At 35.4% G+C, this 17,627-nt stretch overlaps 1 long non-coding RNA gene across 1 annotated transcript in view; it reads left to right on the forward strand.

Annotated features, from left to right (window-relative positions):
• The window catches only part of LOC309862223, a 147,570-nt gene that overhangs the window by 12,998 nt on the left and 116,945 nt on the right, over positions 1 to 17,627 (forward strand). Inside the window, exon 3 of the long non-coding RNA XR_014310360.1 lies at positions 2,350 to 2,411. This is a non-coding gene — a long non-coding RNA (uncharacterized lncRNA). The remainder of the gene's footprint in view (positions 1 to 2,349; positions 2,412 to 17,627) is intronic.

The raw sequence follows: 17,627 nt of genomic DNA on the forward strand, positions 1-17,627 counted from the left end.
TACCCCCCACAGCCCAGAAAATTGATTTTAGGGCTAATAATTTATAGCATTCTTGATCGGTGTATGCTGTGTGTCTTTTACATTCATTAGCCCATGTTGTTTGTGAATATGGAATTTGGTTGTTAAAATGGTTTCATATGTTTACTATGTATAGTCTTTAGCTTTGAACTCCTTACTTGCTTAAATAAATGTTTTCAATTTGTATAATACAACAATTTGTAGAGAAATGCTGTGAAGCATAGTTAAAAGAATGAGTCCTTGAAATAGAATCACTTTTTTAAAAATATATCCTGACATGTGGTCTTATTTTTCCATGTTTTGTATTAATTAAAATCCTACTCTGAAAAAAAAATTTTGCCTAAACTTTCAAATTCACAAAATAAAAATAGCAAATATATAAATGTACTAATTTTGGAAATCAGTGACGTAAAAACATGCTTTAGTACTGTCTTGGTTGTTTATTCCAAAGATTTTTCTCCAAAGAAACTCTTTGTAAGATAATGAGAAAATGTTGCTACTTTTAATTATTAAATATTCTGTGCAATACATGTTTTAAAAAATGTATTATAAATAAAACTAATTTTATATTCTTTCTAATCATATTCCTGTCACATGCACATATAAAAAATGCTAGCACATGAAATGTTTGAAAAGAGCATGTACCATTTCACATTTTTATTTGATTTATTAAAAAAACATTTTATTCAGAATAGATTGTGACAGAATTAGATAAAAAGAAAGGAAATGATATTTGTGTGTTTATTTTAATAGTCTAATATCATATATGTAATTAATTCTTCATCTTTCAGATGTTAGAGTTACTAATGAAAGAGACCAACATTCAAATATAAAGTCTTTCTTATAAAACTCTTTTTTTTTAATGTAAAAAATTGTCAAATGGTAACAGCTCTACTTTCTACACCAGGCAAACCTACTGTTGAGTTAGTTGGCTCTGATTCCAATGGTCTCATCAGCTTTCTGAATGTAGGTTCCTCAGCAGTGCCTCTTCCAAGATAGCAAAATCAACTTTTAAAGATTAAAAAATATATTTTGGCAATTGAAACTCACCAGTGCCTTTCTGCTTCTCCAGGAAGTTGTACCCTTCAGCACCTGCTGAGGGCTTTGTTGTCCAAACCCTGACAGGTAAAAAAATTCCTGTAGAATAAAGCCAGACCAGCTGGCTTTGAAGAGAAACCCCCCAGTTTGGGCTGCGTTTGTCTCTTCTCCTTTTCTATGAAGACCCAGGCTTTCCCCCCTTGATCGTCAAGCCGTAAGATGCGTGATCCCTGTGCACAAGTGTCTGGCAGGCCGAGGTGCACCTGTTCCTGTCACTCTGGGGTAAATTTAGCTGTAAAGGTATCACTGACAACCAGACCTTTGTCAGTGCTGGCAAAAGAACACAGAATTGCTTCCCTCCCCTCCCCCTGCCAAGCCCCTATGCTGCTAGTTCAAATGGAAAATATCAAATTGGAAGCCTATCCAAAAATCATTCCTAAAAAATGAGATTGCTTTCATATGGTAAAAAAGTAAGTTTCCTCATTTCACGCAGACTTTAAAATTACATTTCCAAGAATAATCTTGGAACAAGACAAGTTTTTGTTCAATTAATTGTGGCTGGAAACTTTTTAATGGAAACATAGCACACACTTACTTCATTTCAGATTATTAAATTGTGTTAAGCGTTAAAGTTGGTTGCCATTCTTTGCTGTAGCTCATTTGTTCTTTTCGATCCAGAGAAATATTAGAAGGTTAAAACTTATCACATAGGAGGGATTAATCATGCTACCAAAATTAGACAGCCTGTAGTTCTGAGAGACTGTCAAAATTGTGTGCTCGTAGCCCTTAAACTATTGAGAATCTAGGACCCCACTACTACATCTAAGATGACAGTTAATGTCTGTGGAAACCCTGGATGTTTAGGAGCTGGTGAAGCTAGAATTCTCTTACTCTTTAAGGTAAGGATATTTATCATGTGTGTGAATTTTTTTAGATTAATTTCTTTATTGACAGTTTGAGAACAACTCCTTCTGAAGGGAAATAGAGAGGCAGGCAGTGTTCATTGATATGTCTGACATAAATATAGTTGTTAAGATACATAAAGTAGCCCAAGGAGTAAAGTATTTAACCAAAGCATTCTGAGCTTCTGCTTTGATAATTATGATCTCCTACGTGGTATTAGAAAGAGTTGTGCAAAGTACCTGTTCTACCATATTATTGCTGTTTACAAGGTTTGAGTATGATGAGAAAAAGAAATCTGGGTCAAAATAAAAAATGCTTTGTAAAATAAACAAAGTTCCTATTTACTTACTATGTATAAACAGCCACTCACCAAGCCTCATTTCTCCGCAGGGCACCACTTTCAGATAAAAACATAGACCTGAATGGCATCATCCAGTATCCAAGGAAACCATGTAAGTACCTCTCTCACTGTGTACTTCTCTTATTCAGAGTTTAAAAGCTAGCTGAGTACCAAATAAGTGAGTGTTTTTATTTAATAATTATACGGGAGGTACTTTTTAGGAGCTTGCTAAAAAGAAGCAGGTTCTTGATTGTTACGTGCGTCATAACAAAACCCTTATGTTTTCATCATATTTCATAAAATTATGTGTTTAGTCCCAACCTCTCCATCAATTCTCATTCTTCGGTACAAAACAGCTACTCAAAGTCATAATGAATTGAGAGTTTCAAACTTTTCCAAGACCCATTAGTGTCTGAGAAACAATGTTTCAGAGGCCTTATGCCAAGAGTAGTGACCTAATTGTAATAAAAACTTTTTCAACTTTGAAAATTAAGAAAAAAATTGATTGGAAAATAATACTTTGTTGGTAAACATTTATAGCAGTTTATGTGGTTTTAGACTTTCTTAGGGAGTAAGCAAGTGAGCAAAAAGTTGAAGTTATGGATGCAAGGAATCTTGAAAGCAAGTGTAATTTTTAAGATGTGAAAGTCTGTTTGCAGAAAGGGTTGAAAAGTTGGCATATTGTGTTCTTTCTTTTTTCCTCCCAAACTCATTAGCTTGTAGCTGATTTCTATAGCTAATTTTAAGGTTCTAATTAATTTTTGTAACCATGGAATCTGTTGAATCTACTGTAGAAATTATTTGCAAACAATACTATTCTGGACAAAGATCCACTTTACAAATGTTTGGACTATTGTATTAAGAACTCCTTTACTTGGACTTTATTATTTTTTTTCTCATTTTTTTCTCATTTAAGGTCAAATTATTTTCGATACCAAATAATTATTTATTATTGTTTACTTTTTCATGAAAATACTTCAAACTCTATACTCATATAATTGTATATAGCTTTTTTTCCTTTTTTACTATCTGGATCAACTATATGGTTTATCTAGTCTTTTAAATATAGACATACTACTGTTCATCAAGATTTTCAGGAGTTGCACTTAAATGCATCCGGTTTAGCCCTGTTTAGAAGTTTTTCATATGCTTTTCATTTATTTGTTGCTTTGTTTTCTGTCTTTCCTTTGCAGCATGGTTTCTTGCTAAGCATAAACAGTAGAGATGATCTCACTCAGTTTCTTCGCTGAATTAGGCAGACCCTTCCTATTCAGTATCTCACTGTAGGAGCATTTCACTTTCCCATACAAGAATGCAGTATTATTTATGCCTTTCTATGTTTCTGTCTTTTTACATATGTTACAAAATGCATCTTTCTAAATTGAGAGATGAAAAGTTGTGTTAGACTAACTAAGGAATCTGTTAGTACTTTGGAAGAGTGTAAGAGCCTCCTCTCCCGGTGGGAAGACCTAACTAGGAAGTGAGTTTTCTTATGCCAGTTAACAAACTTCACAAGTGTGGAGTTTGAGGCCTGAGGTACAGCTCTCTAAATAGGAATTCCTTGCCACAGAATAAATGTTGGGCCATTGCTGGGTAAGCTTGAAAGCAGCAGGGTTAGAACAGGTCTTTATAAAGAACAAAAGTGTGAATCAAAGGGGAAGAAGACTGGCTAATGCCATAATTCCCTATCTTGAGCAGATAGGATCTTCTGAATTCTGTTCTCCTTGTGGCAGAGGAAAAAGAAAATCTACACTGCAGTGTTTGTGACACAATTTTAAATATTTGCATGAGAATATAGATTTTCCAGAAATGCAATTTAAATTTTATAAGTTTAATTCTGTCTCTTATACTAAAGGAAAATGACATGACAGAAATCAATTGATATATGCACATATACATTCCTCAGTGCTGATTTCTCTAACAAAGACCATCATTACTTGATCAAACTTTATGAGACAGTAGACATTGTTCTATATCTGCCCCATCCAGTATGGTAACCAGTAGACACATGTGGTGGGTGAGCATTTAAAATATGGCTAGTATGACAGAGAAACTGAATTTTGAATATAATTTAAATTTAATTGATTTAAATTTACATAGATCACATGTGACTAATTGGCAGTTATGCAGGTATTTTGCTTTTATCAGAAGTTATATGTAACAAATCATTGACCACTACATTAAAAACTAATGTTGTACTGCAAAACAGTGGCTAACTAAACATAATAAAAAATAATAAAAAAGAAATTAAAGTACAAAGCAGTTTCTAATTATTTGATATTCTATCATACAGTAACAATTTTTATATTTTCTTTAATGTTTGAATTATTGCAGTGGAATTTCTTTATAACTCTTTCTTAGAGATGAATGCTTTTAATACTGTCGATGGGAAGACCTTATAATTTTGTTTTATAAGCCTGGGGTAGCAACTTTTAAAATGGACATTATAAACAAGACTGCATCTAAAAACAATGACACTCCAGTGAAAGTTGTAAAAATGATAATAAATTTTTTTTTAAAGATTTTATTTATTCATTTGACAGAGATAGATCACAAGTAGGCAGAGAGGCAGGCAGAGAGAGAGAGGGAAGCAGGCTCCCTGCTGAGCAGAGAGCCCGATGTGGGACTCGATCCCAGGACCCTGAGATCATGACCTGAGCCGAAGGCAGCAGCTTAACCCACTGAGCCACCCCGGTGCCCCAATAATAAATATTTTGAGAAGTTCATTTACAATTTCTCTAATGCATCTTGCAATACAAAATGTAACCAACCTACAAAAATGCTCACTAGCCTTGAGTCCCTAAAGCTAATTTTGCTGCCAAAGCACATATCACATTTTAAATCATATTTTAAAGCCATGATCCCATGGCCTTTTTAGGCATTTAGTGAAAATGGGCATTAGGATATATCATGATATCTTAAGAATATTACTAGTACAGTAATATTATAGACAGAATTATTAGCTAAAAATATACTGAGAATTAAAATTTACTTCGACTTTTTTTTTTAGAGTCAGCAAATCAGCTCATTTCTTGAGTAAGAAATATAGGCTATAGCTTATTTATAAGATACTGAACTAGAGACCATGAGGGATTTTTTAAAGTGGAAAGTGTAACATTCATCTTTTTAGGAGATCCATTTATTGGCTTTGTACATATTCTCTTGAGTGGGTAGGGCTCAGATAAGAGGAGAGGGGAGACTTCTTTCGGCAGAACCTCGGACAAGCTACTCACAGTGTCCCTCCTACTGCAGAACAACTAGATTCTGGTTGTAATGTATTTCTGATGAATTATTTGAATGGGGAAAAAATATTTGGACATTTCCCTGACCTCAAAACCAAAAAAAGTTAAATGTGTATGTGGAAGGTGGAGTTGTGACAGTGAGCAAGCAGGAAGTGTAGGAATGGCAAGATTGAATTGGTTGAATTGTATAGCAGGGATGCTGTTGGAAGGGCAGCAGTCATGTGCTTTTAAAAGAACAGGAAGACATAGATCTAGGTTTTTGGTCTCCTTTGATGTCTTTTTGTGTCTTCAGTTAGGTAGTCAACCACTTGTATACTGCTAGGTCTATTTTCAGAAGGAAGTTCTATCCTTGCTAAAAAGCCAGTGTTCTGTGTGGAGAAAATATAGTCTTCCATTAAGGGGATGCTACAAATCACAGTCCTCAGTGCCCTCATAAAGCATCATCTCTGATATCTCCACGTCTAAGAAATAGTTTTTATCATGGCCTGTGACCTCTGAGTCCTAAATCACAGCCTTAATTTCTTACGTATTTATAGATGTATTTCTAATTTATTTAACTAAATTTTTATTATGAGAATTTGAAACATACTAAAAACTAGAGAGAATGGTATAACGAACTTTCATACAGCTACAACCTACCTTCAACAACTGTCATCTCATGGACAATTTTGTTTCAACATATCCCTTATTTCCACTTCCTACCCCCACCCCAAATTATTTGGAAGCCAATTCCAGGCATGACTTCATTTCATTCAGCAGATATCTTTATACTATTAGGACTTTTTTTTTTTTTTTGGACTTGTTTTTTATTTTTATTATTTTTTTATTTTTAATTTTTATTTTTTTAAAAGATTTTATTTATTCATTTGACAGACAGAGATCACAAGTAGGCAGAGAAGCAGGCAGAGAGAGAAGAGGAAGGAGGCTCCCTGCTGAGCAGAGAGCCCAATGTGGGGTTCTAGGGTCCCAGGACCCTGGGATCATGACCAGAGCCAAAGGCAGAGGCTTTAACCCACTGAGCTACCCAGGCACCCCTAGGACTTGTTTTTTAACTGAAAAAATGAATCACACCTAAGAAATGAGCCATACATAACAGTCAATATTTTCTTATTATTTTTATCAAATATGCACAACCAATATTCAGATTTTCCATATTGTCTCTGATGTTTTTACAATTACTTTTTACGATTTGAAACAGAAAACAAATAAGACCCATACATTGCAATTGGTTATTTCTCTTCTCTTTTATTCTAGAGGTTTCCCCTCCATCTATTTTTCTTTGTTAAGGAAACTGGATTATTTGGGTGGTAGAGCTCTCTATAGTTTGTATTTGCTGATGCCTTCCTGTAGAGTTGTTTAGTAAGCTCCTCTGACCTATATCTTTTCTACTAATTGGTAATTAAGATTAGGAACTTGACCAAATGCATTTGGAGGAGGCTGAGCAAGACTACTGGTTCTCTCTCTTTTTGTGATGTTAGCAAATATTGATCATTGTTTAGATCTATTTATTCCTTAGAGTTAAGGAATACCCAGCCTTGGGAAGTTTCCTCACACATTTGTCCAGATCAGTACTCTGCTAAATTCGCAAGCGGGACCCTGCAGGTCTCAGGACATATTTCTCTCTACAGCAGCCCTTTGCCAGGTGCCCTGTCCTGTGAATGATAGCTACCATCTTACCCTTGCACACTTTCAGACCTGCTTCTTCAACTCAAGGAGTTTGCTTCTCTTGAGTTACCCTCCCTGTGATTCTGCTAAGAAACCCTCAAGACTGTAAGCAGGACAAGCAAAAGATTGACGTCCTTGGCTTCTCATTTCTTAGGGATTTCTTTGTTGCCTGATGTCCATGTCTTAAAAACAAGACTTTCTAAATATTTTTTGTCATTGTTATTGTTATTGTTTTAGGAAGGAGGGTACACATAGCCCCTCTTAGTCCATTTTGGCTAGAATAGAAAGTCTCCTTAGTTGTTTCAAAAAAAAAAAAAAGTTCAGCTGTAGCTTATTAATCCAAACACCATCTTAATACAAAACTCAATATTTAAAGCAAACTAAAAAAGATGTAGGAGTGTGTGTGTGTGTCCCTGTTCTTTGGAATACTGTAGACTTAAAACCATTAGTGTAACTTTCAGGACCTCTTTTTTATAATTTTTTAAATTATTGATTGACTGATACATAGTTATATAGTTAGAATTAGTTTCAAGAGTACAATATAATGATTTAGTAGTTTTATTCATCATTCAGTGCTTATCATGACAAGTGTACTCTTCATAACCTTTATTTATTTCACCCAACCCTCTACCTACCTCCCCTCTGGAAGCTACCAGTTTGTTCTCTCTATTTGGCTCTTTTTTTTTTCCCCTTTGTTTTGTTTCTTGAATTCCACATATAAGTGAAATTTTATGATAATTGTCATTGTCTGACCTGTTTTACTTGGCATTATGCCCTCTAGATCCACCCATGTTGTTGAAAATGGCAAGATCTCATTTGTTTTCATGGCTGAATAATATTTATTGGATGTATATATCTCATCTTCTTTATCCATTCATTTATCAATGGACATAATTTGGGTTGCTTTCCTAATTGGGCTATTAAAATGATGCTACAATAAACATAAGGGTGTATATTATCTTTTTAAATTAGTGTTTTTTATTTTCTGTGGGTAGATATCCAGTAGTGGAATTGCTGCATGGTATGGTAGTTCTGTTTTTAATTTTTTGAGATAACTCCATATTGTTTTCCACAGTGGCTGCACAACTTGCATTCCTACCAGCAGTTCACAAGGGTTCCTTTTTCTCTAAATCTTCATCAATACTTGATGTTACTTGTGTTTTTGATTTTAGCTATTCTGACAAGTATGAGGTGATACCTCATTGTGGTTATGATTTGCATTTCTCTGATGATAAGTGATGCTGAGCACCTTTTCATGTGTTTGTTGGCCATTTATATATCTTCTTTGAAAAAATATCTATGTCGGTCTTTGCCCATTTTTATATTGGATTATTTGGGGATTTTTTGGTGTTACATTGTAGGAGTTCTTTGTAGATTTTGAATATTAACCCCTTATCACCCCTTATCAGATACATCATTTGTAAATATTTTCTCCAATGGCTAGGTCACCTTGTTCTTTTGTTGATGGTTTCCTTTGTGTGCAAAGCAACTTTCAGGACCTCTTGATGACATTTTCCCTCCCAGCTAATTATGTTTTTCCTACAAGATGAGTCTTATTTTGTGTTTTATTTAGAGGTAATTTTGTGATTCATTCATCATTCCTTTAATGAACATTTTTTAGTACCTACTGTATTGTATAAAGTATTGTAGTTATAGTAATGAATCAAATGCTGTTTATCCCCTTAAAAAATCTTAGTTTATTTCCTCACTGAAACTGGTACATGAATGCTCATAACATCTCTATTAGTAATAACCCTAACCGGAGATGTCCTTCAATGGTTAAACAGAATATGATATATCCATGGTACGGAATTCTACTCATCAATAAAGAGGAATGAACTCTTGATAGGGGAACAAGTTGGCTGAGCCTCAAGATTTTGCTGTGTGAAAAAAGTTTATCTTAAAAGATTACCTTATTGGGGCGCCTGGGTGGCTCAGTGGGTTAAGCCGCTGCCTTCGGCTCAGGTCATGATCTCAGGGTCCTGGGATTGAGTCCCGCATCGGGCTCTCTGCTCAGCAGGGAGCCTGCTTCCTCCTCTCTCTCTCTCTGCCTGCCTCTCTGCCTACTTGTGATCTCTCTCTGTCAAATAAATAAATAAATAAATCTTTTAAAAAAATAAAATAAATAATAAAAAAAAGATTACCTTATTGCTTGTTCCATTTATACAACATTCATAAAATAATGTAAGTATAGCTTTGGAGGACCGATTAATGGTTGCCAGGCGTGAGAGGGCAAGGGAGAGAGTAAGTGTGGACAGAAAAGGGTAGCACTAGGGTGTCTTGTAAAGGTACAGTTAGGTGTCTTGGTTGTGATAGTGGTTACTCAAAGCTACATGTGTGATAAAGTTGCATACAGCTATACACACACACACAAACACAAATAAGTACATTACAACAGCTGAAATATGAATAAACTCTATGCATTATACCAATATCACTTACCTGGTTTTAATATTGTAATTATGCAAGATCTTAACAGTGGGGGTGGAGATAGGGGCTGGCGAAAGGGTACACTGATAGTACATTTCCTTGCACTTTCTTGAGAATTTTTAAGTATTTCAAAATAAATTTTTTTTTCTGAAAAGTCTTGCAATTTCATGAAGGATACAAAGAACTAAACAACCAATTACAATACACTGTAATAATACTCAGTTAAAGGGAAGTAGTAGAGTATATATGTGGAGGAATACCTTGTTCCCATTCCTAAGTCAAGAGACAATGGCTCTACTACTTCCTTGTTTCCTAACGGGTCCCAGTAAGGTCCCTGTTTGAGGGGCATGTGTTAGCAGTAATGGAATTGTGGATTGCTTGTGATTGACCCCCCCTGACCTCCAGCACCCATGGTGGTGTGCCCTGCTCATTAAGGCCTTAGTAAAGTACCAACCGTACAAGGGAGACATTTTATAAAAATGAGCATGGATAAAGTAAAAAGGAGTGTCATTTCTCACAACGCATTCAACTGTAAGTTCAAAGACTCATTCCAGACTTAAATACCAATGATTTTGCATTATGCATAGCTTTGGTTCTTCTCAAGCCCAATCCTGCCATCAGCACCATCAGCCAAAGCTTTACTCTGACCACTGAGAAATAGTTTTGGTATGTAAAATGAACACATAGCTGCTGTGGCCATTATGCATGCATTGTCACTTGTTACTATAACTTAAATTCAGTGACAGATTGTCACATATTTTGAGTTTTCTGAAGTTATAAAAGTTTTTTACCCCTTGGAGCTAAGTAGAAAATACATTATTTCTGATATGTTGGTGGGACATATTTTGGTTTTGTTGGTCTTTAGTAAGAAGCACTAAGAAAGTGACTCAATATTAATTAATGTCCTTGTCACATTGTGACAACTCAGTTGTCTTAGGATTTTTACCAGGCTGTGTATAAGTTTCACAAAACTACGAATAGGTGGGTTTACCACATGTAAGATAGAAATATTTTCATTTTGTTTGTTGTTGTTGTTGCAGAAATTCACACCCCTTCTCCGTGTCAGGAAGGCCTATTTGGGGCTGCCCTTGGACTAAGGAGGGGGTCTAAGTCTGCAACTGTGGGCTATGGAATAGTCCCTGGGCAGAAGATGTTCATGGAGTATTTAATCTATCTGAGTCTTCCTGAATTAGAATCTCAGGGTGTATGTATAGACAGCTCTGGTTTGCCTCATTTACCTTTATCAACATAGCAGTCAGTTTGAAATTACCTACATCTATTTGGTGAAATTCACAGTTCTTTTGAACTTATCCTTCTTTTTAAAAAACTGATGCAATGGTAGAGTCTTGGTCTATTTTTTAAAAAAATTTTGCTGACATAAAAATTATTTATGTATTTTTATTTTTAAAAAATATTTTATTTATTTGACAGAGACAGAGAGAGAAAGGGAGGGAGCACAAGCAGGGGAAGTGGCAGGAAGAGGTAGAGGGAGAAGCAGACTCCCTGATGATCAAGGAGCCCACTGTGGGTTTAGTCCCATGACCCTGGGATCCTGACCTGAGCCAAAGGCAGATGCTTAACTGACTGAGCCACCCAGGCATCCTGAAATAATATATTTTAGATTGAATAGGTCTTTTTTTTTCAGGTCATTTATCATTGATCAGATCCTGAGACTTCATTATTTTTGTTGTTATAGCCAAATGTGTACTACTTTTCATTTTAACATTTTATTAATATTTACTTTCTGAAATAAAAACTTTTTATTTGTAAAAAAAAATTTTTTTTATTTGTGTGTTAAATCCTTTAACACTTTTAAGAAAACGTACAAGTCTGTATCAATAGCACAGTTGATTTATAATATTTCTTGCCTCCTGGCAATTTGTGACTGTATGGTCCTAATTTTATTGTATGACCATGATCTTTTTTGTATCCTGTCCTATCTCTGTAGATCTGAGAAAGTTCTTACTTATTTCTTATTTTTATTAATTTACTTAAAATGCATTTATTACTAGGACTCTTAAGGTTACATAATAGTCCACATATTCTATGCTTTTCCTACAACCTTAAGATCATACTGTGTTAGTCTAAATCTATAATGCTATTAAATAATATTATAAGCATTTCTTGGAGAGGAATGGGGATTAACAGGAAGCAGTGGATTTTTCATGAATTTGGCAAGCTATTTGGGAAGTTTTTTTTTTTTTTTAAGTAGCTTAAATATACATGAAGCATTAATTTTGGAATAAGAGTTATGTAGGAACCAGTATTATTCCTCCACTTTATAAGGAGAGAGACACTGCCATCATCTCCCTTCCTTGCCTTGTATCTGCATGAACAAGTTGAACTGAACGGATGGGTACTCCCAAGTTCATGGGTTCCTGGACCAAATCCAACATCAATAGGAAGCATTTGCAGAGTCTTTGACTTTTTCTTCCTCAGTGGGCACATCTGGTGACACAGCTACCAGTGTTGGACTCCATATTACTGCTAATTCTCAACTTGAATCTGTGCGGTCCACAAGATCTGGGAGGTCATGACCCTGAGCTTGGTCCCAGGGGCCCATACTCACAGAAATTATACTCTTTTGTCTCTTTATGGGACTAGGTTTCTGCCAGGTCTTCTTGGATCTTTGAGTGTTGTCTTTATATCCCTACTCCATGCTGTGGTGTCTCGCAGGATATGATCAGCTCTGATAATGACCACTTCTGCCTGATTTCTAGGTATTCAGATAGTTGCTTTTTTCTCTGATATGATGCCATATTACTTTTAGCTGCATATATGACTTCAGCGCTCACTGTGCCCTTTGAATGTTGTGCCTGTCTATCTCACTGACTCTTGGTTGACAGCCATGGATGAGGTCACCTCTGTTTTATGATCTCAAATGTGAGTACTGACCTGCTATTGGTATACATGCATTGTGCTTCACATCTGTAACAGGGAGAGGGGTCACTGACATGGTGAGTCTCCCCACACTCTAGAAGGGGTTCATTCACATTCTTTCCTCTTTCTTTCTTTCTTTCTTTCTTTCTTTCTTTCTTTCTTTCTTTCTTTCTTTCTTTCTTTCCTCCTTCCTCTCCTTCCGTCCTTCCTTTTCTTTCTTTCTTTTTTTAAAGATTTATTTATTTATTTATTTATTTGAGGGAGAGACAAAGTGAGAGAGAGACAAAGCAGGAGTAGAGGAAGGGAGGGGCAGAAGGACCCCCTTCTGGAGGACAGGGAAAAGCAGACTCCCCACTGAGCAGGGAGTTCAATGCAGGGCAGGCCCATCCCAGGACTCAGATCATGACCTGAGCCTAAGGCAACCCTTAACCAACTAAGCCACCCAGGCACCCCTCATTCACTTTCTTATATGCTATTTAGCTCTTAGTTTTAAAAAGGTTTTTTTTTGGTAACTTACAATAAGACCTTTAAAGTAAGGGGCAGAACCAAGGCAAGTAATAAAGAGGGTGTGGGATAAAACTGAACCAAAAAACCTAGGCCCTCCCTAAGAAGACTGCAATGGAGTAAATTAAACTTTAGGCCCAAGTGTTCTGCCAATCAGAGAAAAACGAAGGCATGGAAACTGATGCCACTTTCTGTTAGATCAGTGGCAGAAAGGTTCAGTTCATCTAGAGAGATGCTCTTGTTTTCCTAGCTGTGTATTTTGGGGAGGAATTGAGTAGTTCATTATATCACATTTTTCTATCAGATAATCATATTAAAACACCACTGCTTGTTGCTGAACATTATCCTTTCTTTCTAGCATAAAGTACTTTAAAAAGTTATTTTTTAAAATGACTTTAGGCTAGTCTGCCCAATTATTTTCTAGTATCCTGAGTAAAAAGTAAAAAGACATATATGAAAATAGTAACATATATTTCCACTCAGGATATTCAAAAAATATTATCTCAATAGGTAATCAATATAAAATTTTTTTCTGTGTTGATTGCATTCTTTTTTCTTTTTAAACTAAGTCCTCGAAGTCCAGTTTGTATTTTACACTTGTAACACAGCTCACCTTGGTTTAGTCACATTTTGAGTGCTCAAGAGCCACATGTGGGTGGGTGGGGTAGCAGTAAGAGGGGCAAATTTCGTTTGTTGTAATATCCTTGTGATACTTTCAGTATTGAGATTTCTCAGCAACAGTTATCACCAGGGACTTTGAAAGGAAAATTCGTCCATGTTTTTTGTATTGGGTGGCCATGAATCTGGAAGTTAGCATTTTATGTCCCTGAAACTAATCTGATGAGAAGAACAAATAACTTCAGTCATTATCAAGAAAGTGAGCAACTTACTCTGAAAACTTTTGGATGCTTATTTTCAATTCTTAAATCACTAGTAAATACACTTATTTATATTATCTTGGAAATTTTCTTGATCTCTTTTTATGCCACCTGCTTCTTTACAACTTCTATGATTTCACCAGCTTTTTCTCCTAGGGTTCCAATGAGAATGAGTTTGTAATTTTTCAGAGATACTCATGACTTTCTATTTGACATACAGTTGCTGGTTAATTTCTTTGTTATCCCCTTGATGAAAACTGAGATTTGTTGACTCTCCCCCCCCACCAATTAGTGCCTCGTGTGGACTACAATGTAGCCAATAATGCTTATTGAATGAAAAAAAAATACATATATATATATGCCTTTTCCTCTGATCTGGAAAGCAGGTGCATGCTTTTGACTCTTTTGGTATATTTGTAGCATAGTGTAGGGTATGCAGTTAGTGCTTAATAAATTCTTGCTGACTGGATTCGTGACTTATAATTTGGCTTTCCTTGGGTCAAATCTGTATCTATGAAACTGTTAAATATATCCTTGGAAAGAACATCATTGATTTCATCTGGAGGAAGAAATACAAATACATACATCCACTACTGTTGTATAATACACAATTTTTGCCAGAAGAAAAGTATGACTGTTTAGGTCTCACACGTTATGATGAAAGAACCTAGTTTGTGGATTTTGGAATCATTCATTCTCTCATTCAGCAAACAATTACTAAACACCTATTATGATTATGACATTGTGTTGGACATGGGATAAAAATGGTAAGTTTTGATACTCAAGCTGCTCACATTTTAGCTGGAAAGTCAGAGAGACCTCTTGAAAACATTTGTAAGTTTAGAGAAAGCTAGCTATTAATTGGAAAAAGATTCAGCCATCCTACTTGTCACTCTGTTTTTCCTTCGTTGGTGTTGGTTAGTCAGTATTTTTAGAATAAATGTGTTAGATAGTGGTTTGTTTTTAAAGAAGTTACATTATTTGGCATTTATTACATTTTATTTATTTCCTTGATTGATTAATTGCAGTTAAATTACCTTAGCATGCTAGAAGAGATTTTATAGATTTTGACATATGATTAAATAGCATAAAGCATAACTAATGTGGTTTTAGTGGCATGCTATGTATTAAAGCATAAAATTTAAACACACACTTCATCAGGAATTTTTTCAGTTATAGTGAATTCAAAAGATTCAGATATTGGAACTCTACCTCCTCGTTAGGGAGGGGCAGGAATTTTATAATTGAGATTATTATAGAAGAGTGTCCTGACATAACTGATTGACTTTAGTGATGTGCCTTGAAAGTTCAAATTCAAGGTGTGCACTTATTTCAGTCAGCTTATTCTGAATGTTTAAATAAGAAATACTATTTCTGGGTATTCTGAATAACTCGTTGTACATTTATTCCTAATAGTGAGCATTTGGACTAATGATGGATTACTAATGAGCATGTAAATGTACCACCTGATTACATTAATATATGATCTTCCATGACGAGGTCTGAAATGAACATTCTAATATGTATTTCTTTTCCCCAAATGGCACTGTGGCGTATACTGAGCAGGACTGAGACAAGGGTGTTTTTCTTAAGAGCCACTGATTTAGTCAATTATCAAAAATCACATTATAATAAATGCTGTTCTAAGAATTTTGATTAACCTTTAAATAAATGTTACTTTGAAAAAAACTGCCAAATGTGTTAATGATAAATTGTGAAGTGGTAGTAATTGCAAGTGGCTTTATGGATAATATAGTTAATTGATACCACCCTCTCAAACATATATAGCACATCAGCTGTTATGAGGCTGGGTGATAGTAATGGTGTCTACAGCATTTTTGATGCATTGAGGATGACATGAGTAAAATGGAAACTTAGAGTGCTCACCAGGGTCATTCTCTCATGCACATCTGATGCCCATGGTCAAGTAAATTTTTAATGACACATAGTCACTACACACCTTTCAGCCTTCTGGAGAGGTAAGTGTACATTGATCTGTCCTAATTAGCCTTGCAGAGTACTTCAGACATCCCTGCATGAACACTATTATTTAATAAAATGGGAGCTATTTTTTTCACAAGCTCAGCACTTGTTCCTTGGATGGCTATATTGTTGTTGTTATTTTTTTAAACTCAAGTCTCATATTCATTCTTGTCTTTGTCTGACAATGTAGTATTAATGTAGCTGCATAAAAAAGTAAGCAAAATCAAGAAATGGGTCTGATTATGAAAGTTCATTGCTATTATAAGAAACCCATAGAGCGTACATCCATTCCTTCCCTAATGTATAGGGTGCTGACTGCATAAAATTGCTTGGAAAGACATTAAGGATATACAGGCAATTCTGTTGAGGTGTGCAATGGGATGCTTTTATGTTTGGAAATAAAGGTGGTTCTGGAATATCTGATTTGCAAAATAAAAGGTAGCCAAAGCAATTTTTTAAAAAGATTTTACTTATTTATTTGATAGAGTGCAAGAGAGAGCACAGGAGAGGGAGAAGGAGACTCCCTGCCGAGCTGAGAGCCAGATGTGGGGCTGGAACCCAGGACCCTGGGCTTATGACTTGAGCCGAAGGCAGACACTTAACTGACTGAGCCCCCAGGCATCCTGCCAAAGCAATTTTTAATTGCTCTAGATTGGAACACTTATGTAGGGACATCTACCTTTTTTTTTTTTTTTAAGAGTTTCGTTTTTATCTGAGTTTGGAGCCTGTAACATCTTGAGTTTGTTCGTAGATGGAGTAAATCAAGTATTATTTATTTAGCTAATAGGATTTGGACGTAGGGGAATTTTTACTATGGATTCTTTTTCTATTTGCAAAGTTACTCAGTTACAAATGGGATACAGACCAGATGGTGTTAAATCCCGTTCCAGGGATGACGTCTACAGCCAGAACTTCTTAGAAGCATGAATATCACTTGATCACATGGTTCACTGGTTACTGGACTTATTTGCTCTTAAGAAAATGAATAAGAAAAAAAAAATGAATAAGAATAGGTTCCTGTTGTTCTGTAGGGCTGGCCATTGATGACAATGGTCTAGAGTTGCCTTTGTGTTCATGGAAATCATACATTTCTTTCTGCTGTTTCAGGGCCATCGAGTTGGCTCTCACGCTCCACAAATTTCTCCTTTACCTGCTTGCTCATAGCTGATGCTGCATTAGGAGAGATTATATCTTTGGATTTTGCAAATATCTCTAGAAATGGTAATACTTTGTTTAAATCAGATCCATAGAAATCAGTATGAATGAGCTTACCAGCTCTTTCTGGATAACAAGGTTTGAAAGTGGGAAGGGTAAAGAAATATGAGGACACTGGATAATGAGGGAGTAAAAGGATCTGCTTTGTGGGCATGAAGGGGGCAAGAGGGGTGAGAAGAAAGGCTCTGAGGAGAGACGCTTAGAACAGCAGAGCATAAGATGTACTTTCTTTACAATATAGGGAAACCTCTAAAAATGGCAGGCATTCTAAATATAATTTTAAAACAGAATATGTTTTCAATTTTATTTAGGTATGAAATTAGTAATTTCATTTTTAGATATTCTCCTTGAATTACTTTGTTCATTTGTTCAGGAAGCATTTATTGAACAGCTCCTATGGTCTAAATAATGTGTTGGAAAAAGACAGGATTCCCATCCATAATGTTTTATTAGTCTCTCTGCTTTTGGCCATAGGTAATAGAAAACCCAATTCCAAATGGCTTTAGTGCAGGGGAAATTTGTTAGTTCACA

The sequence above is a fragment of the Mustela nivalis genome (genome assembly GCF_964662115.1).
Source record: "Mustela nivalis genome assembly, chromosome: 3".
Taxonomy (NCBI): domain Eukaryota; kingdom Metazoa; phylum Chordata; class Mammalia; order Carnivora; family Mustelidae; genus Mustela; species Mustela nivalis.